We start from the raw sequence: 23,407 nt of genomic DNA, 5'->3' as shown, positions 1-23,407 counted from the left end.
ACAGCCATTGGGAAATACGTCAGGCTCTGATGATGTCCTGTGAGGTCAGCAACCACGAGTGGGGAGGTTGCAAGGCCTGGCGCACAAAAGCCTTCGCTTCTGCTTGTCCATTTCTTCAACTGTGTGTTTGCCAGGCCATTGCCACTGCTGCCACTGCTGCCACTGCTGTCACCCACCTCCCCTGCCTCTTGCTGCCCTGGCCCATCCCTACTCTGAGTGGCCACAGCATAGTCAGAGCCGAAAGATAAAAAGATGGCGAACAGAGCTTAGGTGGCCAGTGTCAGCATTGCCATGGCAATGCAGAGGAGCTCAGGCAGCCTGAACAATGGGGCCACTGTGTCACAGGCCTCCTGGGTGGAGGGGCTAGAAGTGGCCTGCTGCCAACTGCTGAAGGAGGTTTCTTCTGTCATTGAGGGATTCAGCATGGCAGGATTTCTGAACTGGAGAAAGAATGAGTCCATCACCATGGATCTGAGGGCTGCAGGTGGCTTTTCCCATGTATTGTTTCAAAACACACTGTGGGTAAAGTGTGGCAGGAGAGAAGCCAGCCTGCTTCCTCCATCCTCTCTTCATGGGTTTCATTTCACTCTCCACAGGAAGACCCAGGCAGCAAGGGCTGGGGGCTTCTGTGCTAGGAGTTGTGGGCCCAGAAAAGGCTGGCAGTAGGGGAGCGGGGGACCCAAGGGACATTTGCACCAAATCCTCATGGCCCTGCCTCTCTAAGAGTCAAGATGCTCCCATCTTCTGGGTGTCCAAAGCCGAGGTGGCAGGAGGGAGGCCTGGGCATGTGAAGTGGAAGCCTGTGCCCTCATCCTTCCTCCAGCTTTCCCAGAAGGGGGACCACTAAGGCCAGCCCTGGGAGGTGTGATTTCCAGCCCCTGCCTCTGTATGTGGAGCATAGATTCCTTAATGGAATTTCAGATGTGTGTTCATCAGACTGAATCAGTTTTCTTTGTTCAACTTCAGACACATTGCCTACCACTTCTTGGAAGAGATTGTTGCTTGAGAGGAAAAACTACTTCAGTTAGGAACAAGCTTTGCTAAGATTTGTTGAATGTACCTGTCCTAAAAAACAAAAACAAACAAAACACACACACACACACACACACACACACAACTAGCTATGGATGACAACTCATTTGGCATCTCCCAGACAGGTAAGGCACACTGAGCCTAAAGGACATGCCTCTGGTCCCTGCTGGTGATTCTCAGAGCAGGCCACTGAATGCTCTTAACCACTGTGATGGTTAATACTGAGTGTCAACCATATTGTTCCTTCAAGTATTTAGGGTGTGTGTGCCTTCACTCACCCCACCTTCTACTCACCCCACCGTGAACCTTAAAGACGCAGGCACCCACATATCCCACAGAGGATGCAATGGCCTAGAATTGTCTATTGGCCTGGCCAGGATGGGCTCTGGGGGCTGGACTAGGGGGAAGGCAGGATAGAGAGTGGTTGTATTAGTCAGGGTTCTCTAAAGGGACAAAACTAATAGATAGATGTATATATGAAGGGGAGTTTATTAAGGGAGTATTGACTCACAATCACAAGGTGAAGTCCCACAATAGGCCATCTGCAAGCTGAGGAGCAAGGAAGCCAGTCCAAATCCCAAAACCTCAAAAGTCTTAGGGAAGCCAAGAGTGCAGCCTTCTGTCTGTGGCTAAAGGCCTAAGAGCCCCTGGAAAACCACTGGTGTTAGTCCAAGAGTCCCAAAGCTGAAGAGCTTAGGGTCCGATGTTCGAGGGCAGGAAGAATCCAGCATGGGAGAAAGATGAAGGCCGGAAGACTCAGCCAGTCTAGTCCTTCCATATTTTTCTGCCTGCTTTATCCTAGCAGTGCTGGCAGCTCATTAGATTGCGCTCACCTAGATAAAGGGTGGGTCTGCCTCTCCCAATCCATTGACTCAAATGTTGATATCCTTTGGCAACACTCTCACAGGCACACACACCCTCAATACTTGAAGGAACAGTACGGTTAACACTCAGTATTAACCATCACAGTGGTAAAGAGCATTCAGTGGCCTGCTCTGACAATCACCAGCAGGGACCAGAGGCACGTCCCTTAGGCTCGGTGTGCCTTACCTGTCTGGGAGATGCCAAAGGAGTTGTTATCCATAGCTGGTTGTGTGTGTGTTCTTTTTTTTTTTTTTTAGGAGAGGTACATTCAACAAACCTGGGGTAAGGCAGGTGGATCTACTTCCTGTCTACACACACCCTTCTGCCTCCCCGCACCACACATACACACAGTCAGAAGCTACCACCATTGGGCTCCCTTAACAAGTAGGGCTCCAGAGTACAAGTTAAAATCTAAGATCGAGGAGGGGCAGCTTTTATGGGCTCTTACTGTGGGGCAGACACTATGCCGTGGTATTTTACACCTTATTTATCTTTCGCAGAATTCTCTGCAGGTCAAGGATTCAGAGAGGTGAAGCTACTTGCCCAGAGTCACTCAGCTAGTAAGTGGTGGAGCCAGGATTTAAACTGTTCACTTAAGTGAACAGTTGAGGGCTGGCTCCCAGTGATAACCTCTTGCTGTCTCCCCATGCTGCCTCTGACAGAGCTCGTCCACAACTGTGCACTTTGTCTGTGTCTGACCTCCTGCAGTCTTGGCTCCAGCCACACCTGTGTTTATCTGGCTGACTTGCTTACAGCGCAAGCAAGATTTCTAATGTTCTCTCTTCCTTCTTGGATTCCTGTCACCCTTAGTTTTCAACTCAGCTCAGTATCCAGAGTGTTGTCCTCAGAATTCCCCCTTTAGCTAACTCCCTGTCCCGTACCGTTTCTGATGAACTGGTGATTTCTCTGACTCTGTCTTAGACATTATGTTCACTTTCCACTTTCCAGCTACCAGTTCTTCACTTAGTACAGGGTCATATTCACAACTGTCCTCTCCATCTCCAGCTGGAGAAACTGGCACTTACCCAGGGGTTGACCTGGCAAGTGTCTCAAGTCTGTGTCCTGTGCAGGTTTAGGAGACGAGTCAGCTACCAATTGCTGTTTGTTTTTCCTTGTCTGAAGAGAAGAACCTTGGGGTAACGGGATAGCCGCTGAGTCAGGGCTCCAGTGCTGGGTGAGAAAGTTCCCTTTGGACTGAACCTGAACTAGCTGAACCGATGTTAGAAATATCTGCTTATTCCCATTTCTGGGCCCTTGGCCGTGCCTTCTCTATTTCCCCACATCTATTTCTGCCTGCATTTTATTTCCCCATATTGGTCTCTGACTTTGGACCAGAGAGTTTGACACTTCTCCAATCCTACTCTTATCCTTGTTGAGAGACTTCCAAGTATGGCCCTGGCTGCTGCTGGTCCATGATATTGTCTCTTGGGCCATGGAAAGAACTAGCAATAAGCTGATGATTGACACTCTCCCTACATGTCTCCCCCTCCCTTTCTGCCCAGCCTGGTGCAGCTGCAGGATCGGGCTGTGGGTGTGTTACAGATGCATTTGGTAACCGTCTCCTCTCACCCCTCACCCCTCCACGCCATGGCTTCCCTCTGCAATATCTGCAACTCTCTGCCCAAGGGGGAGTCTGGAAGTACTGGGGAGCTGACACCCCTGGGAGCAGCCATCAGCCAGTGATGGATGGTCATTGAAGGATAAACACCCGGCTTCCTATTCCTCTGGTGGGGTAGCCGTGAAGTGTGTTCCGCATTATCAGGTGTCCCCAGTGAGCGTCCCCCCAGTTTCTTACAACAGCAGCTTGCTCATTTGCTCACCCGGCATTGACTCTCTTCTTGTCCCTGTCTTATTTCCTCACTCCCCTAGATGAACTTCTGTACCAACTACTTGTACTCAAATCCTTCGAGTCTGCTTCTTGTGGGGAGGGGAGCCCAACCTACGACAGGGTCCTACAGCCAATGTCCTTGATGGCTCCAGCTTCCATTCGGTGCCTTTTCAATGGGACCACAGTTCACAAACTCCCACGGTGGTTTCAGGACTGAGGGCACATGCCAAAACTCTGGTGAGTGTGGGAGTAAAAAAAAAAATATTGTTTAACATAGGCATCTTTAATGGAAGCAAGTTATGGAGCTAAAAATACTGATAGTTTCAATGGACCAAATTAAATTATGCTTCCCATCTTGTGTCTTAATTAAAGGGATAAAAACTGTTTCACATTTTAATTAGCAAGTACGTCTTGAAAAGACTGAAATTAATATGGGAGTCATCACCATAGGAGAGCAGTCCTCTGCCAAGATTCATAAGGCCAGAGAGAGCACAGAGAACGGAATGGGATTCTGGCAGGAACGAGAGCAGCCACTGCTAGAACTCAAAAACTTTGGTTTCTTGAATTTTCTGAAAGGATAAAAGCAGGAACCTGGTAGAAGGCATGCCGTTTCCTTTTCTAGAGAGGTCCACTTTCTCCATGTGAATCTTCTTTAAGACACTTAAACATTGCATCTAGAAACTATGAGAGTATAGAGGATGGTGGGGACAGAGAAGGCCTGCTAATGACAGCTCTGCCGCTTCGCCCATCTCCTGGGATGTGAGTTCCTGGAGTTTCTGGAAGCCTTGTTGGTAGAGCCTGAAAACAAGGGGTTCTGCCTCACAAGTGTCTCAAGTCCATGTCCTGTGCAGGTTTAGGAGAGGAGCCAGCGCTGATGGCTGTTTGTTTTTCCTCTGTCTGAAGAGAAAAACGGTGTGGGAGCAAGGCTTGCATGCTGCTACTGAGTGTTCAAGTCCTTCCACAGCCCTGTTGGCACATTTGTTTACTTTTTTTAGTTTGACTTTAAAAAATTTCACAAGTCTCTTTCTGCCGCCATCTTCGTTCCGCATTCCCTGCACAAAATGCCCGGCGAAGCCACAGAAACTGTCCCTGCTACAGAGCAGGAGTTGCCGCAGCCCCAGGCTGAGACAGGGTCTGGAACAGAATCTGACAGTGATGAATCAGTACCAGAACTTGAAGAACAGGATTCCACCCAGGCAACCACACAACAAGCCCAGCTGGCAGCAGCAGCTGAAATTGATGAAGAACCAGTCAGTAAAGCAAAACAGAGTCGGAGTGAAAAGAAGACACAGAAGGCTATGTCCAAACTGGGTCTTCGACAGGTTACAGGAGTTACTAGAGTCACTATCTGGAAATCTAAGAATATCCTCTTTGTCATCACAAAACCAGATGTCTACAAGAGCCCTGCTTCGGATACTTAAATAGTTTTTGGGGAAGCCAAGATCAAAGATTTATCCCAGCAAGCACAACTAGCAGCTGCTGAGAAATTCAAAGTTCAAGGTGAAGCTGTCTCAAACATTTGAGAAAACATGCAGACTCCAACTGTACAAGAGGAGAGTGAAGAGGAAGAGGTCGATGAAACAGGTGTGGAAGTTAAGGACATAGAATTGGTCATGTCACAAGCAAATGTGTTGAGAGCAAAGGCAGTCCGAGCCCTGAAGAACAACAGTAATGATATTGTAAATGCAATTATGGAATTAACAATGTAACCATCTGAAAGCAACTTTTTTTGGTGTCTCAAAGGAGTAACTGCAGCTTGGTTTGAAATTTGTGCTGTTTCTATCATAAATAAAGTTATGGCTTCTTGTTGGATGAAAAAAAAATTTCACAAGTAACACATACTTGGGAAAAACAATTTGAAAACATATATGCGAAGACGAAAGAAACAAAACAAAAACGTAATCCCATCACTCCAGATAACGTGTTGATTTCCTCTTTAGGTCTGGCCCTGGCCCTGGCCCTGGTCCCACCGCCCCTCCACTCCCATGTATCTGTATGTATTAGCAGTTACATCTGCTAATGTATCTGCAGATAATGTGGGGATGGTGGACTGGGGGAGTGGGGTCTGGTGCTCACATTCTCCTGCAACTGCTGTTTCTAAACGCTTGTTCCAATCTCCATTTGTAATTCCCTCTCACATCTTCCCGTGGCTCCTGCTGGCTCTTCCACCCTTTTCTGATTCACTCCATTTCAACTATGAACAAGCCCCACCTCCTTCATTTCCCAGAGGCAAGTTAATACAAGTCTACTGTATAATGACCTGTATTAAAGGGTTTGGGTAAAACGGGATTTCAGCTGGAAAATGGAAGATTAGACACCATTATTCCTGCCACTCTCTGCTAAGCCCAAAGTCCTGCTACCAGATTTCTTGGCCCTGCCCCATCTCCCCAGACTCTCCTCCCATCTTCTCTCTTCTTGGTTGTCCCATGTTCCCCAGAACACCTTTCTCTTGGGTGCCCAAGGGATCGTGAGAGGCGTTTGAACCAGAGCAGCTCCATCTTGAATAGGGCCTGAGTAAAATAAGGCTTGAGACCTGCTTGGCTGCACTTCCAGGAGGCTAAAGCATTCTAAGTCACAGGATGAGATAGGACGTTGGCACAAGCTACAGGTCATAAAGACCTTGCTGATAAAACAGGCTTCAGTAAAGAAGCCGGCTAAAACCCACCAAAACCAACATGGCGACAAGAGTGACCTCTGGTCATCCTCACTGCTGCGTTCCCACCAGCGCTGTGACAGTTTACAAATGCCATGGCAACATCAGGAAGTTACTCTGTATGGCTTAAAAAGGGGAGGCACTGATAATCCATTCCTTGTTTAGCATATAATCAAGAAATAACCATAAAAATGGGCTCTGTCTATGGAGTAGCCATTCTTTCATTCCTTTACTTTCCTAATAAACTTGCTTTCACTTTACTGTATGGATTTGCCTCATTCTTTCTTGTGCGAGATCCAAGAACCTTCTCTTAAGGTCTGGATCAGGACCTCTTTCCAATAACAGGACCACTCTAGAGATGCTATTACTTTGTTGTGCTAAGTAATTTAGTTTTCTTTTTGTCTCAATGTCTTATATATAGACTACCCCATGGCCTTCCCTATCATAGCCAAAAGGCCAGAGATTTTCTGAATCAAATAGACATCTACTATAGAGATGAATTTGTTATCCTTCTGGAAGGCAGAAGTAGTGGAGTTTTTAATTTTATTTATTTTATTTTATTATTTTTTCTTTCCCATGAAATAAAAAAGACTTTAGTGACTATTCTTTAAATTGGTGTGTGAGATGGCATGCACAACCTCTGAACCATATTTTGGACTTAGTTCTTTGAAGTGAAAGTCTAGGTGAGGAAATATGACCAATTTCAAGGCAATCTGCTGAATGGCCGTGCAGACAGAAGGGCTCACCCTCCCTCCTGCAGCATGAAGTGAGAGCCTGTTTCCTCTTATCCTGACTAGCTTTGGATAACATAATTTACAGGGGAAAAGAATTATCCCCTTTGACAGGTACAAGTCACGACTGCATGTTGATGTAATTTGGAAAGCTGTTTTGAGCTGAGTGTGGTCAGAGCCTGGGAAGGCAGAGCCCTCTGTGGAAACCCATGTGTCACCTTTTTCGCAACAGGCTTCCAGATGGAATCTTAAATTCTGCATGGCCATTTATCAGAGTTTCCAAATGCCACTTTCCAATTTGCATCAGATCTTTTCTACATATTAATATGATTATGTTACGAATGTATATGTTTTTGCTGTTCTACCAAATTTGTGTTTGAAACACTAATGAGCCTACAAGGTGAGCCAGCTCCCTGGGGAAAAGGATTCATTTGCTTCTACTTGTGGATCATGAGGACGTCCTGAGAGGGTCACGTGAAGTCAGAATAGACTCTGGCAGTCCACTCTTTGTCTTCCGCTGCCTCTGCTGCTAAATGTTGGCTCCAGCCCAGTTCTTTTTTTTTCTTTGAGATGGAGTTTAGCTCTTTTGCCCAGGCTGCAGTGCAGTGGCACGATCTTGGCTCACTGCAACCTCCACCTTCTGGTTTCAAGAGATTCTCCTGTTTCAGCCTCCCAAGTAGCTGGGATTACAGGTGCCCGCCACCATGCCCGGCTAATTTTTGTATTTTTAGTAGAGACAGGGTTTCACCATATTGGCCAGGCTGGTTTTGAACTCCTGACCTCGTGATCTGCCCACCTCGGCCTCCCAAAGTGCTGCGATTACAGGTGTGAGCCACCGTGTCTGGCCCCAGCCCAGTTCTTGACCTCTACCTTCTCTTGCTCTGGGCAAGGCCTGCTAGTTCTCTTTTTTTCCCCCACTCAAAGACAATGGACTTAGGTTAGAAGGGTTCAACCCATTGCTTTGCCCAGGAGTTTGTATGTATGTATGTATGTATGTATTTGTTTATTTATTTTGAGATGGAGTCTCACTCTGTTGCCCAGGCTGGAGAGCAGTGGCATGATCTCGGCTCACTGCAAGCTCCACCTCCCAGGTTCACGCCATTCTCCTGCCTCAGCCTCCCAAGGAGCTGGGACTACAGGCTCCAGCCACCACGTTTGGCTAATTTTTTTGTATTTTTAGTAGAGACGGGGTTTCACTGTGTTAGCCAGGATGGTCTCGATCTCCTGACCTCATGATCCACACACCTCGGTCTCCCAAAGTGCTGGGATTACAGGCATGAGCCACCGTGTCTGGTCCTTTTTTTTTTTGAGACAAAGTCTCACTCTATTGCCCAAGCTGGAGAACAGTGGCGTGATCTTGGCTCACGGCAATCTTCTTCTCTCAGGTTCAAGTGATTCTCCTGCCTCAGCCTCCCGAGTAGCTGTGACTACAGGCATGCACCACCATGCCTGGCTAATTTTTGTATTTTTAGTAGAGACGGGGTTTCACTATGTTGGACTGGCTGGTCTTGAACTTCTGACCTCGTGATCTGCCTGCCTTGGCCTCCCAAAGTGCTGGGATTACAGGCATGAGCCACTGTGCACAGTCTGCCCAGGAGTTTTGTTGGGGGTGGGATCCAGGACCCAGATATAAGTTAGGAGTCTCTGCAGAGGTGATTCAGGCCAGGGAGAGCCTGATGGTCAAACCATAGTCCAAGTTCTTAGAGAAAACTTTTCCCAGTCTCTGACCAACTACATTGCTTTGTCCTGCAGGGGCCTGTTGTGGGTGCCTTTGAGTGTGATTGCTGGAGCAGGCCTCCAACTCTGAACAGGAGTTTGGACTCTAAAAGAAGCTTCTGGAGCATTTACTCCCACCCATTCTATCCTCTCTGCTCCCGCTCTTCCCGAGGCCTGAACATGAAGACAGATGTCTCTACCAGTTGGGTCACTACTGGTTGGACCTTAGGGATGCAGGGTTTGTTTTGCCCACTGTAAACTGAAAGCAGTGCAATGGCTTGACCATGGGCCTGTCCTGCTGACCATGGGGGCCCCTGCTTGGTGTCAGTGCTGCCTCGGACCTTTACATGAGCCTTTCCTCACCCAGTCATTCACGAGGACCTGTCATGCCTTGAAGGGGAGCCACAGCCCCCAGGATATCAGCCCAGGGCAGGCAACCTGGACTCCCCTTATTCATCCCCAGCCTGCTTCCACCCGGGAACCCGCTTTTGCCCCATTCTGAATTCTTGACTCCACATTCTGATCTTGATTCAGCGTTTTGAGACTTTGGACTTGGCATGTGTGCCTTGTCTTTCAGGATCTAAGCTTTCTCTGGAACTCTGATAGGCAACTGTTTTTCAGCTTTTCATGCTCCAAGAAGCTGCAAGTGGCAATTCCTGTCTGAGCTCAGCCCTGGGCCCTCAGCCAGGGCCTCTGCAAGGCCAATGCCAGGCTCCCTTCCCTCATGTGCAGGGGTGCTTAGCAGGGGTGGCGTGGAGAGGAAAGGTGAAAGAAACCCCTCAGCTCTGTGTCAGAGAAGCTGAATGCAACCCGTGGACAGTGGGTCAATAGCTAGCTGGTCCTCATGCCCATCCTTCCAAAGGTACAGATGATCAATGACGAAAAAACCAGAGGCATAATCTCCCCCTTCCTGCCCTATCTGTCAGGCCACACCCCCATGACAGGAACCTCACACAGCTTGGGCCTGCTCCTGCCTGCCCCAGCCCTTCTCAGCAGCAGACACCAAAGCTCTTCACCATCAAGACCCTGGATCCTCTCTGACCAGAGGGCATTTGAAACTTCAGCCAGTTCTCCAAGTTGAAGAAGGAGGGTTTTGAGCTTCTATCATCAGTATGCAGTTCCTAAGGAGAGACTCAGGCTCTTAATCACTGACCCAGGACCAGCCTCAGCCCAAAGCCAGTGGATGGCTGGTGTTTCCTGGTTTGACCTTAATTCTTATCAGTAATAGAGCCTGTATTTGTTTTCCAGGGTTTCCACAATAAATTACCACAAACTGGGTGGCTTAAAACAATCAAAATCTATTCTTTTGATTATGGAGACCAGAAGTTAAAACCCAAAGTGTTGGTAGGGTTGGTAGGGTTGGTTCCTTCTGGAGGCTCTGAAGGAGATGTTTCTTCTCTAGTTTCTGGCAGCTGCAGCAATCCAGGGTACTCCTTGGTTTGTAGACGTGTCATTCCAACCTCTGCGTCTGTCATCACATCACCTTCTCCTCTGCGTGTCTCATCTCCCCTTCTCTTCTCTTCTAAGGACACAGTTCATTGAATTTAGGGCCTACCCAGGTAATCCAGGATGATCTAATCTTGAGATCTGTCTTTGTTTGTGTTGCTATAACAAAAGACCACAGACTGGGTAATTTACAAATAATAGCAGTTTATTTCTCACCATTCTGAAAGAAGTACAGGATCAAGTAGCCAGCAGATTCAGCGTCTATGAGGTCTACTCTCTCTGCTTGCAAGATGGCACCATGTTGCTGCATTCTCTAGAGGGGATGAGCACTGTGTCCTCACATGGCAGAAGGTGGAAGGGCAAAAAAGGGGCCGACTCCCTCCTTCAAGCCCTTTTATAAGGGCACCTAATCTCATTCACGGGGACAGAGGTCTTATGACTCAATCACCTCCTAAAAGCCACATTTCTTAATACTGTTGCATTGGGGATTAAGTTTCAAAATACATTTTGGAGGGGACTAAATGTTCAAACCATAGGAAGCTCCTTCACTAATTACATCTGTAAAGGCCTTTTTTCCCCCCACCAAATGAGGTCCCATTCACAGGTTCTAGGGGCTCTGGCCCTTTGCTGATTTCTTGCTCCAGCCTGTGAGCCTGGCTAACCTTATTTAGCTCCAAATTTCACTCACGTCTGAGTTCCTCCAGCAATACCTTCCCTATTTGTTGACCAAATTCTGCCCTGAATGTCAGAATTAATTCGAGTTTATTATACCCCATTAGACACAGAATAATGAAACACTGGACTCTAGCTGGCCAAGTCAGGACACAGGCAGTGGCTCAGGGCAAGGGCATGTGCTTTGGCGTGAGACAAATCTTGGTTTTTGGCTCCAACACTCACGCCCATTTCTGAGCCTTGGTTTCCTCAGCTGTAAAATGGGTTTGGATGATGATGCTTTTCTCAAGGTTGGTGCATATGTGCACAAGGCCCAGGGCATGAGGGATGGCATAGGGGTTTCTTGCCCCTTCCCTTCCTTTCTCTTTTTCCCATCTGCCCTATGGAGTAAGTGTCTGTTACTACAGAAAAAAGAGGCAGGGTCCACAATGTGGTAATATTGTAATGTGTTAATATCACAGAGTTATGCTTAAGAGGAAAAGATTTCCCTCCCACTCCTGGTACGAAGTAAGAAATAAGATAGAACTAGAAGTCTATGGCCCAGGACCCTGAGAATTCACAGCAGGGTGAAAAGATCAAGGCATTTCTGGAAAGAGAGAGAAGTGGCACCTCATCAGTCATCCAAGACAGATTCTGTGTGAAGTGTCTACTCTTATAATACAGCACCTGCAGAACTTTCCAGGATTTACAGGCATAACTAAAGGGCTGCAGGCAGGAAGTGCTCAGTGTCTTAATCCTGTCTCCTCCTAATTTCTTCTCGTGGATCAGCACTCTTTGTCCTAGCTTACTCTCTTGCACACCAAGCCACTGCTAAGTCAAAGCTTGCCTTTTGATCCCATGATAGCACATAAATCAAATACTCCCAACATCCCCTTATCCTTCTATGAACAGGCCGATGCAGCACCCCATGTGCCAACCTTAAAGCCACAGTTGCAATGACTGGCAGGAAGGATGATGGTTAACACAGTTATTGAGCGAACAGTTGGGGTGAGGATGAAGTTTAATCATTGGTTAGTTTTAGTTGGAGTCTATCTTTGATTATGAGCATCACACAGTGCATATTTTCAGTCATGTCTACTTTAAAGCAAAATTGGGAACTAAGAAGCCTTATCACTGTCTGATAGTCACTATGGATTTCTGTGATGGGTGAGTTTAGTTTAAGCTAGTCACAGTTGACAATGAATATGCAAATAGATTCTAATGAAGACCTTTGCTCATCTCCCTACCTCATTGTATTATGCCACATTGCGGAGTGTGAGTATCTCTCTCCCATGCCCAACCCTGAGTGCCTCCTGGCCTGTCCCCGGGTTGCCTTCCCTAGTCTTCCAAGATTACTCAGAGCTCAAATCCCTTAGATCTAAGCCCAGGTCAGCTTTTCTTTACTAGCGAGAGTGCACCCACTTGCACAGCCCTCTGATTAATTAATCGAGTTCTGCCAAGGGCCTTTTTGTGGATGGATGGGGGAGAGCATGTATCCCTTTAAACATGCTTAATTAAGCTGGGTGAAACACAGGACTCCTTAGCAATGGGCTGGGCCTTGAAGCAAGTCTTGTGGCATATTTGCACAAGATGCTCTGTGTTTGCCCATTTGAAACGGGATCGATCTATCTGGAGGATGCCTTGCATGTCTTGTACTAGGATGTTCTTCCTTGGCACAGCAACATGGCCCTCCCTAGGACTCTCTTTATAGATGGGCTGTGATTCTACTATTCAGAAAGGTTGGCCGGCTGCCTCCAAGCAAGGGATACAAGATGTACCGGTAATAGTGATGCTATTCAGAAGTGATATTTGACATATTTAATAACAGGGACAGCACAGGCTCTGGCCAGTCAGAACAAGCAACAGCCATAAATCACAGATAGAGCTCTTCTGGTAGGTACTTGCTGAATATCAGCTGTGGAAAAAGTTAGAGTTTACATAGAGCTTCACATATATTTCCCTGTTTGATCATAGCCACAACCCCATGAGAGAGGCTTGGTACTTTCTTAATTTTAGAGATTTCCTAATTCTGAGGTTCAGAGAGGTCATATGTCTTCCCCACAGCTACATAGGTCATCAAAGAGCTGGAAGCCAAGCACCCTCCTCCATGTTCTTTCTACCGTACCACGTGGCTTGTGTCGATACAGACCCTTGGGCTGGACCAATCCTGGAAGATCAAGAGCTGACTGGTGAGCCCAGGGCAAAGGTGGCGGGGGTAGGGTGAGAGGTGCAATGCTCTGGGATTTGTAGAAAAGTCAGGGTGGAGCCAGTGCCCCTTTCTGTACCCTCCACTCACATAGCACTATGATCCTATAGGAGGCTCGGGGGAAGAAAGGGCTGCACAGAGTAAACACAGAGAGGAGCATTCTTGAGAAACAAGGACACAGATATTTATTTGGGAGGTGATCCCCGGAAGCACAATGATGAAGTAGGCAAGGTTAGACATAGAAGACGAAAAAACAATAAAGTGAATGCTCTGATGAATGAGTTACTGTCATTGGCAACTGGGGTTGATCCCTGGAAGCTTTCTGAAAACCATGGGGCCCTTGCCTCAAAATCGAGCCACTGGAGGGGCAGGGAGCCTGGGGCACTTATTCACTCCCTGCCATCCCCACCCCGGGCATTAACTCCCCTGCATGTCACGGTGGTGACTGGCCACTGAGAGCAGGCTCTTAGGCAGGATGCCAGCCAGGCAGAGAGGAGGGACATGCACGGGGGTGAGAGCTGAGATGTCCGCATAGCTGCAGGTAAACTCAGGTGGGCTGGATATGGGATGGAGGCTCCACAGCATCTGTTACACTCATGAATCCCGAATGACAGCAGAAAACAGGAGACAGGCGTTCACCATTGTGGGCTCATTTTCTCCATGCAAGGGAGGGAGGCCTCCATGTTTCAGGTATATGCCATGCCCAAGACAATGCTTGATGTTTTAGGAAACTCAGGGAATGTGTCCCTCCATCCTTTTGCTATGAAATGTTAGCATCTGGACTTGCCTCTCCCCCGTCCTCTGACTTATTTGGGGAACCTCTGCAGTGGGAGGGAGCTTGCTTTTGGCTCTGGTAGGAAATGCCATATCCTCCCTACCACCAACTGAAATCTCCCCTCCCTTCTATATCCCCCAACCTCACACCAATCTGCAGCTGGTACCTCTGCCCTGCCAGAGGGTCTGCTGTAGACATCTGACAGATACAGAATGTTTTAATTTTTGAAGCCATTGATCTAGAGCATGTTAACAAATGGCACCTGTTGATCCAAACGTTGTTTGCCATCCATCTTGTCTTATCTGAGCACTGACCGCATCTAGATGGGAGCTATGTCAGTCCTCAGGGACAGATTGCTGTGCAGGGTTCCACCCCACAGCCGAGAGGAATTATCCCTCCAGCCTAAGAATGACAAGGGCAGTGCCTCTGTGAGTGGCTCAGGGGCCAAGAATGGGAGAAAGTGGGAGGAAATTGCCTGGGAGTGGCTAAGAAAAAAGTCTTTTCACCTCCATTCTAAGGGTCAGTCTCCTGGTACATCTCAGTGATGAGCTGAAGAGATTGGACTGTTACTGACAAACCTCAGTAGGTAGCTTCATTGATGTAGTAAGTGCTGAGCCAGGGGGTCATCAGCAGGGGGTGGAGTAGCCTTTATCCTGTTGTGTGAACCTGGGGGTATCATTTGTCCTCTCTTTCCTTTCATCACACCATCTATAAGATATGCAGAGAAGTCTCTGCCCTGCTCCATCTCATTAGGCTGCTGAACTGGGTTGTGCAGGACAGCATTAGAACAAGTAGAAGGAACCATGGGAATGCATTTTATTTATGAATCAATGTAAATGAGTCAGAGTGAAGAAAACCTATGTAGGGTGGGCACAGCTGGGCACAATGACTCACCTACAGCCTTGAGGTAGGATTGGTGGTGTCAACCCATCTGAATCAAGGCACAGTCTGCCTGCAGAAGGGATGGGGCCTAGGGAGAAACTGGGCTTCAGAGAGGAGGGTTGTTAGCCTGTTCCCAGCTCTGCCTGAGAGATGGGTGTTCTGCTTTGGCATGAGGACAATTTCTGGATCTTGGTGAAAATAATCTCACTTCTTAATAGCCCTCTTACCTTATTCTGACATACCAAGCAAGCCTCGGAAGAATGTTTTGGCCTCCTCAGTACTATAATAGGGTGTCCTGGTACAGTGGGCATTGGTTGGGTTTGCTGCCCAGCATCTACCTGTGCATTGTGGTGCCCATATCCAACTTCCCTCTTTCCCCTACACTCAGCCCTTGTGCTTGGGAGGCACCAACTCTTGGCTTAGGGGTGGAGCATGTGATCTAGGCCTCAGGCAATCAGAATGTAACACTCCTCTGCTGGTCGCAAGGCTTGGCTCAGAGTTGGCTATGTGACCTCATTAGGGCCAAGGAGATGCAATGAGATGCATGCTGAGGCTTCCAGGGGAGACTCTTCCACTCCTGCCAGCTAGACTTGAAGCTGAGAAGATGGGATCCTGGGGGCAGGAAGCCATCTATCCACCATGTGGAGCCTAAATCAACAAGGTAGAACCCAGAGAAGGAAGAAATTGAGTGCTGATGATACCATTTGATGCCTGAATCCAGCTGTACCTGGAACTAGATTTATTCCCTGGAACTTTCAGTTTTGAAAGCTGATAAATTCCTTTTGCACTTAAGTCATTTTTGAATTAGAATTCCTGTCTCTGGCAACTGAAAAAATCTCAACTGAAATGCCTGGACAAGAGACAGAGCACTCCAGTCACCTTTACCAATCATTAGGCTGGCATTCCCACTTTACAACGTGACTTTTGAGCCTGGTTATGTGAGTTTGCTGCTGAAAAATGACTTTGGGGTGCACTGCAAAATTTCACTTTCTAAACTCGGATGGCTGAGAACCTGGCTGGGGTACAACCCACCGATGAAAGACCCTTCTTGAGAACTTGGTTGGGGTATAACCCATCTATGAAAGTCCCTTCCCGAGTGGCCATTTCTGGCACTGAGTGACATCTCTGTGGTCACTGTGGTTGGTACCTTATTTGTGTCTTCTAATCACCAATGTGTCCCTGTGAACCCCCTTTCTTCATGACAGGGCTGGGGAAGACAGCAAGTACCAGCTCCCATATCCCTCATCCCTTTATTCATTCAGGTATTCTTTATTCATCAAATAAGTGAACAAGGAAATGGTAATAAATCCAGTTCGTTGACTGAGGTGGGAGTAATATTCGAAATACTGCATTTTACAACCAGTGTGGTCTACCACAGAAGCTGTAGTACCCGAATATTTCCATGTGAGCGTGCCTCTGGGGGATGCTGGCCTGCACCAGGGACCTTAGCCCAGCCCAGCGTACACCTGCAGGGGAGTCAGTGCCAAATGCCATCAGGGAACTGTTTCTCCTCAGGGCTCTGGCCAGGAGACATGTGAGCAAGGAGGTTGGCTGGTGCATGTCTGGGGTCATCGAGTGAGCACAGAAGTATTTCAATATTTTAACAGCTGGTATGGCTTTACTGGTGAGTACTGGCTGCACATCAGGCCTGAACGAAGACCAGCTTTTAAAGGGCTTTGCACGCCAAATTGAAAAAGTTTTATTCCATCTTGAAGACAATGGGGAGTCATTGGGGTATTAAGGAGACTGGCCTGACCAGATCTATGAAGTAGGTGCATACTTCTAGTGACAGCACAGGAGACGTCTGGATGAGGGACAAGAGACAGGTAATCTGGAAAGGAGGCTGGCAACAGTGAGACAGCTAGGGGTGGAGTCCATGTTGGAACAGTCTTTTCCTTTTAGGGACCACTGAACCCAGATGCTTGGAAGGCCATGGTATTGAGATGATGTGTGTGGTCTAGTTGAGTTTCTGTAAAACTTTCTTAAACTTGATACTTTCTCTGACGATGTGGGTTAGGAGCCAGCTATTTTATGCAGTTCATTTCCTATTGTATTTAGGAAGTTCCTGAACACTCCCAGGAAGCCTGCCCTTGCAAGATATCGCCCTTCATTCCTTAACTTAGATGCTCCACTGGGATTCTGAGAAGCTTCAATTCACAGATATACATCGATGGGAGCTGCTGAGCCATTTAAGCTTTGACTGTCTCTACTTGAAAGGCATGAGATAAAGTTTTCCACTGCTGGAGAGGAGAGCATTTAAGTGGCTTAGGCTCTCAACCAATCACACTCCCCCAGCAACCCTGAGAGGGTCCTTGAATGTTAATTTCATGATTCAAAATAAGTGGATCATCAACCTTTGGGAAATTCATTCATCAAACATATACTAAGTCCCTACTATGCACCAGGCACTAGGGAGGATAAATGAAGCTGCAGGAAATGCCAGAGGTTTCCTCTGTTTCTTTCACACATCACAAAGCACATCATCAGCTCATAGATGGAAGTGGGCTAGGCAAATCCAACGTCCCTATTCTATTTCCCCATTAGGCAAAGCACTCTGTGCACCTAGGCAGAGTCAGTGGCCAGAGCAGCTCAGGAGCTCCAGGAACCACCCCCTTCCTGGGTCTGCTTCCTCCATTTCCCTAAGGTAAATCTTCTTTGGCATCCAAAGCCTGTGGTTCCAAGAAGCCACAGGTCAAAACAAGCACTAGTGTGCCAGGTCACCTCTGTTATTCCCAGTGTCAGAGAACCATGCTCCCGCAAAGATCTTTAATATGGAGCCCTCAGCAGCTTCTGCAGAACTTGGAAGTAGTAACTATGAGGGCTCAAATCAGCCACTCAGCCCAGACAAGACTTTGGCTTTGGGGATGGTATTGCAATTAAGTATGCAATATGGTTCTTTGCTGATAATCCCCCTGCTGCTGCTGGGAGGCAGAGGTAAAGCTGCTTCTTACTAGAGAGCTTTCTTTTTAATTTAAAACTGGACTCTTAAAGGAGCAACTAACTCTTTTTGTATGAACTGAACATTTAGAAACTAACATTGTAAAGGACAGATTTTGAACACAAAGGTCGAGTAGTTTCATCTTATAGAATCTTGGAATAGCCTGTCTGGCTAGGTGTGGATGTCGGGAGGGGGACTAGTGGGGAAGAATTGTTGAGAATCAAAGGGGAAATAGAGGGAGACTGAGGATGGGAGAAGGAGGAGGCAAACTCAGGAAGGATTCTAATTGTCCTGAGGGCCAGCCTTGTCGATGGCAACTTCTCTGAAGGCACCCAGGGATGCTGAATGGCCTAACAGGAGGAATCTGCTGGAACCCTAGGTTAGAGTTAATGCTTGTAAGAGCTAATACTTAGGGTGCACTATTCTTAGTTCTTTGCCTGTATTCATTGATTTAATCCTCATGACAACCCAGTGCGATTAATTTTATTATTAGTAGTACCATTTTCCAGATGAGGAAACAGGCAGAGAGAGGGTAAGTGATTTTCCCAAGTCTCAGAGCTGGTGAGTGCTGAAGCTGGGATTCAGAGTCAGGGAATCAGCTCAAAAGTCTGTGCTGATAACTATGGTACTAGGAAGAGGTCCAGGAATGGGTCCACCCAGATCCAGCTCGATGACCTGGGCCAGTTACTCGGACCCTGGATTTGTTTTCACCTATACACTGGGAGAGGGGTGGAGAAGAATGAGTTGTGGTGAAGGGTAAATGAGATAGTGTGAGGGAAGAGTGCCTTGTAGGCTGGAGGGCTCTGGACACATGTTCATTGTGGTTATTCAGTTTTCTACTGGGAGAGGAGAGGAGGCAGAGAGATTAGCTTTTCCAAGGAGCACCCAGCTGATACCACAGAGACTCCAGGATCCTTGGAGAACCATTGAAGCTAGAGAGGAGACGAAGGAGGCAGGACAGAAGGACTACAGGAAGGAGAGGGGAGCATGGCAATCCACCCATTTCAGGGGTCTGTTCGGATGCAGAGATGGGGTTGATGTGCCCACTTCCATGCAAAGTCCCACCCGTGGAGCTGTCTTGGGGCCTCTGGACATTGCACTGAAATCAGCCACAGGAGCTCCTATGCTGAGCTGGTCTCAGGCCTGCTATCCTTACCCCTGAGGTTTCCAGATACTGCCCTAGGGCCCTTTCTCTATCTCTGTTTGCTCCTCTCAACCATCCTTCGCATTCATTTCCAAGACCAAAGGAAGCTCAGCCTGCAGCAGGACTCATAGCACTGTGTGTTCCGCTGCGTCCTTCCCCTTGTCAGGCATATTTGCTGCATCATCGCTCCCCCTCTGTCCTGAGAGCTCACCCAGCACAGGGAACATGCTTATTCCCAGAATGAGGCAGGGCCTTTCCTTGAGCAAGCCCTGGACATGTGTTTGTTGAATGGAATTGAGGAGCAGTCTGGGAGGTGGCCAGAGCCCTCCTTCCAGCTCCACTGTGTGGTTGTGGGTAAGTCCTGGGATCTCTGTGAGCCACAGTCTCCTCATGATACAGAGGGATGGATTGGACAACTCCGAGGGCCCCTTTAGCTTTGACTTTCCCAGGGTTCCAGGGATGGAAGGGCCCGAGGTGTCTAAGAGGCTGTACACATCATTGCTGTTGTCTCAGTGGGCCAGACTGTGAGCCCAGCCCTTGTCGTTAATGCCTGTTGATTCCCACAGGTGGCTCTGAGGAGTCATTTAGGACCCCGAGTGGGCAGAATTAACACCAACTTTATTCATCTGGCAACAAGAGTTTGGTTGGCAATAAATTGCTTCTCCAATGAGAGTATAATCACTTCTCATCAGATTAGTCCTCACCAGGAGCTGTTCTGAAATCCTTTCCGTGTCTGATGCATACAGCTCTGACTCCAAAGGAAAAAAGTGAAAAACAAATGAGATGAAAGAATGATGAATTTGATAAAGGGCAATGATACCTGGGGGCTTTTCCTCCTGCAGAGAAGCTCGGAAGTAGGGGGCGGGTGACAGGTCATTCAAAGAAGTCTGAGGGGGTGGGATCAGCTGCTCCCCCACAGTCTCACTCCTAGGTTGCATGAAAGTGAGTCCCAGAGCCAGTTTCTTCACACACAGACATTTATGCCCTGGCAAAGCAGGCAACCCAGCAGTTCCTACAGCCTGTTCTGTGAGTCCAGGGAAGTCCCGACTGTCCTTTTACACCCAACCTCACCCTGCATGTGAGGATCACTTGAGGTAGACAACAAAATTCCAGACATGAGATTTCTGTGTTCTTGTTGACATCAGACAAGCAGAAAGCCTCCTAAACCAGTGGCCAGACCCAGAACCCTGCATCAGGGTCACAGGTAAAGGCTTCCCTGAGTTCTTAGGTCCTACTCATGCAAATGTCTCTGAAGTATTTTCAGCCAGTCCCCAAATCCTGAGCGCCTTTTATTTCACCAATGAAAGCTTGCTGGGGTCTGAATGTTTGTGTCTCCACCAAATTCATGTGTCGAAATCCTAACCCCCAAGGTGATCATATTATGGGAAGTGGGGCCTTTGGGAGGTGATTAGGTCATGAGGGAAGAGCTTTTATAGATGGAATTAGCATCCTCATAAATAAGATATCAGAGAGCTCCCTTCCCCTTCTGTCATGTGAGGACACAGTGAGGAGAAGACCATCTTAGAACCAGGAAGCTGGACCTCACCAGGCACTGAACCTGCTGGTGCCTTGATCTTGGACTTCCCAGCCTCTAGGGTGTAAGAAATAAATTTCTGTTGTTTGTAAGCTACTCTGGTTATGGTATTTTGTTACGGCAACCCAAACAAAGACATCAGTGTCCACCTCCCTAGTCAATGGGGCCACTATTTTCACAAATAAAGCCCATTTTTGACATGCCTTACGCTAGCTTGTGACCTTAGCTGTTGATTGAAAGACAAATAGTGAAATCCTTAAAACTATTGCTTCTTGTGTGGGCTTCCTCCTGAGTGTGCACAAAAGCTGGTGGCCCTCGGACTGAGGATTCTTGATTAGGGCAACTGTCCCTAAAATTGAGTTCCTCTCTATGCTGAAATATTTGAAAGTGAAAAAGGCCATCATGATAAGACACCATAAATGGGAGACCTTGTGACCCTGCAAGTCGATGTCTTTGGAGAGAGAAAGTAACTTACTACACCTTATCTCATACATAGCTTAGAGATTCTGTCACCAACTGGATTCAAATCCCAACCGTGGACCCTGACCTCATCACTAGCTAACTCTCTGACCCTGGCCACAGACAGAACCACCAGACTCTCCAGAGACAAAACCCCAGGAACCAACCACTTCAGCCTCAGAGGAGCCCGGCACATATCTAAAACAGCGCGTGATCATAACTATTCAGCCACAAGACGGGCCTTCAAGCCAGCCTGAGTTCCCTTCATAAATTTAGTTTGATTTGAATTTTATGTCAGTCATGCTCCTGAGAGAGAGGTGAATTTTCACCTCCTTAAAAGGCATACCACTAATTCAGGCCTCTGGGAGTTATCTGGTTAGAGGGTAGGAGGGGGGTGTTTACTTCCTGTAAATATACTGCCTAGATTTTTGGCACATTTGAGGATGCAGAGACAGTTTAGCATTTTAAAAAAGCTAAGCTAAAGAATATGTAAAGCATCCTAATAAAAATATAGTTAGAGCCCAGGCGGGAGGAATAATCATTATATTAATGCATCGGGCTTGAATTCCCATAGGCACTTTTGGCTTATGTAAAAATCCTTCCCTCTGGTTACTGGTCTCAGGAAATGGCAATGTATTTCCTTTTTTTTTTTTTTTTTTCCGAGAACATTGGGATCTCTGAGTCTGGTTTTTGAAGTTCTATCACAGCTTTTATTTATGAAGCAAGGCGTACTTGCTTCATAAATAAAACAAGGAACAACACTGAGTTCTGGAATCAGACACCCAGAGTTCCCATCACGGCTCTGCCACCAACTAACTATGTGACCTTGGGCTCTTTAACCTCTCTGAGCCTCAGTTTCTACATTTGTAAAGTTGGGCTGCTAAAATCTAACTTATAGGGGGTTATGGGATGATGACACTGATCAGTGTTTATAAAGTACTTGTCATTTGGCAAATGCTCAGTTAAGGGGCATCACTAACAGTGCAAGGCCAACCCATCAAAGAGGCTGTATATGGAAAGAGCATTAGGAATGCTTCCAGCTGGGTATCATTAGCAGTTCTATTCTGAAGAATAATTATTTGTGACCCTTGGTGGACCTAAGGCCTGGCTGAGTGTGGCTCAGATCTGGGGCACAGTGCTCATAATATTTGCTCATTTTGACCCCTCATTCTGGGTACTGTCACATAAATGCAGAGCTGCAGTCACGAAGTGGGAGCCAAAAGGAGAATGAAAGTAGCTCCCCTTGAGTGAAGAGATTGTTGCCTTTATTTCCCACGGTGCTTTCCAAACTTAAACATGCATGTGAATCACCTGGGGATCTTACGAAACTGATTCAGAGTCAATAGGTCTGGGATGGGGCCTCAGATTCTGCATTTCTAACAAGCTCTCAGGGGATATCAATGTTGTTGGCCCAATTGCAAAGTTCTAAAGCAGAAGTTCTCAGCCCAGGCTACCCATTATAATCACCTGAGGAGTAATTTTTGTTAAAAAGCACTTTAACAAAAATACTTATTCTCAGGGTTCATCTCAGAGAAATTAATTAGAACCTAGGGAAGGGGAATGGTAGGCAGGGTTTGGGTTGGTCAAAACAGCTTTGAGTATTTTCCGTTTTAATTATTGACCAAGGACTGCTGATGGTCTGTGATATGGTTTGGCCATCTCCCCACCCAAATCTCATCTTGCAGTTGCCATAAATCTCCACGTGTCATGGGAGGCACCTGGTGAGAGGTAATTGGATCGTGGGGGCGGTTGCCCCCATGCTGCTGTTCTCGTGATAGAGGGTGACTTCTCATGAGATCTGATGGTTTTATAAAAGGCTTTTCCCCCTTTTGCTCTGCACTTCTCCTTGCTGCTGCCCTGTGAAGAGGGATGTGTTTGCTTCTCCTTCCACCATGATTGTAAGTTTACTGAGACCTCCCCAGCCATGCTGAACTGTAAGTCAATTAAACCTCTTTCCTTTATATGTTACCCAGTGTTAGGTACATCTTTATTAGCAGCGTGAGAACAGACTAATACAGCTTGATTTTGCCCACATCTCTACATTCAGCCATAAGCATCTGGTATGAAGGCTTCCTTTGGCCCTGAAATGCCATGCTGTAGAGGGGACAGGTAATAGGGTGGCCATGGTCACAGCAGTAGTCACTCCAGCTCTACCCTGCAGCTGCTGCAGCCCCTTTCCCTTGGTCTGCAACCCCCTCCCATGTGCTGCTGCAGAGCCTGCAGAGCCAGACGGCCAACGACGGAGCTGGGCTTGGAGAATGACTTTACCACCTCACTGTCGTGGGGCGACTGCTCTCTCAAATCAAGAGTGCCTGGGCTTCCTGACCCCCAACCCAATGTGTGGAGCTCCTGGGACAACCAATGAGCCTCTTCTGTGCTGACTGTGCTCACTACAGCTGGGGCTGGTAGCAGCTATGCCTTCAAGGGTCCCAGCCCAGGGCTCAGTCAGGATGGGACAGGCCAGGCTGAGTGGTTGGAAGGCTAGGGTCTGAGACTAGATGAACTCACAAGCAAGCCAAGTGACGAGAAATGGGGTGGGCTGTAGATG

At 47.5% G+C, this 23,407-nt stretch overlaps 1 long non-coding RNA gene and 1 pseudogene across 1 annotated transcript; both read left to right on the top strand.

The window, feature by feature from the left end:
* The first annotated feature begins 352 nt into the window (after positions 1-352).
* Positions 353-13,411, top strand: LOC129056807 (uncharacterized). Its single transcript, XR_008521413.2, has 3 exons — positions 353-484; positions 12,986-13,110; positions 13,238-13,411. It is a non-coding gene; the product is annotated as an uncharacterized LOC129056807 (long non-coding RNA).
* On the top strand, positions 4,726-5,547 carry LOC129056806 (nascent polypeptide-associated complex subunit alpha-like; annotated as a pseudogene).
* Positions 13,412-23,407: the final 9,996 nt, after the last annotated feature.

This window comes from Pongo abelii, chromosome 9 (genome assembly GCF_028885655.2).
Source record: "Pongo abelii isolate AG06213 chromosome 9, NHGRI_mPonAbe1-v2.0_pri, whole genome shotgun sequence".
Classification (NCBI taxonomy): Eukaryota; Metazoa; Chordata; class Mammalia; order Primates; family Hominidae; genus Pongo; species Pongo abelii.
The sequence above is the reverse complement of the archived record's forward strand: the minus strand, read 5'-3'. Positions and strand labels throughout refer to the sequence as shown.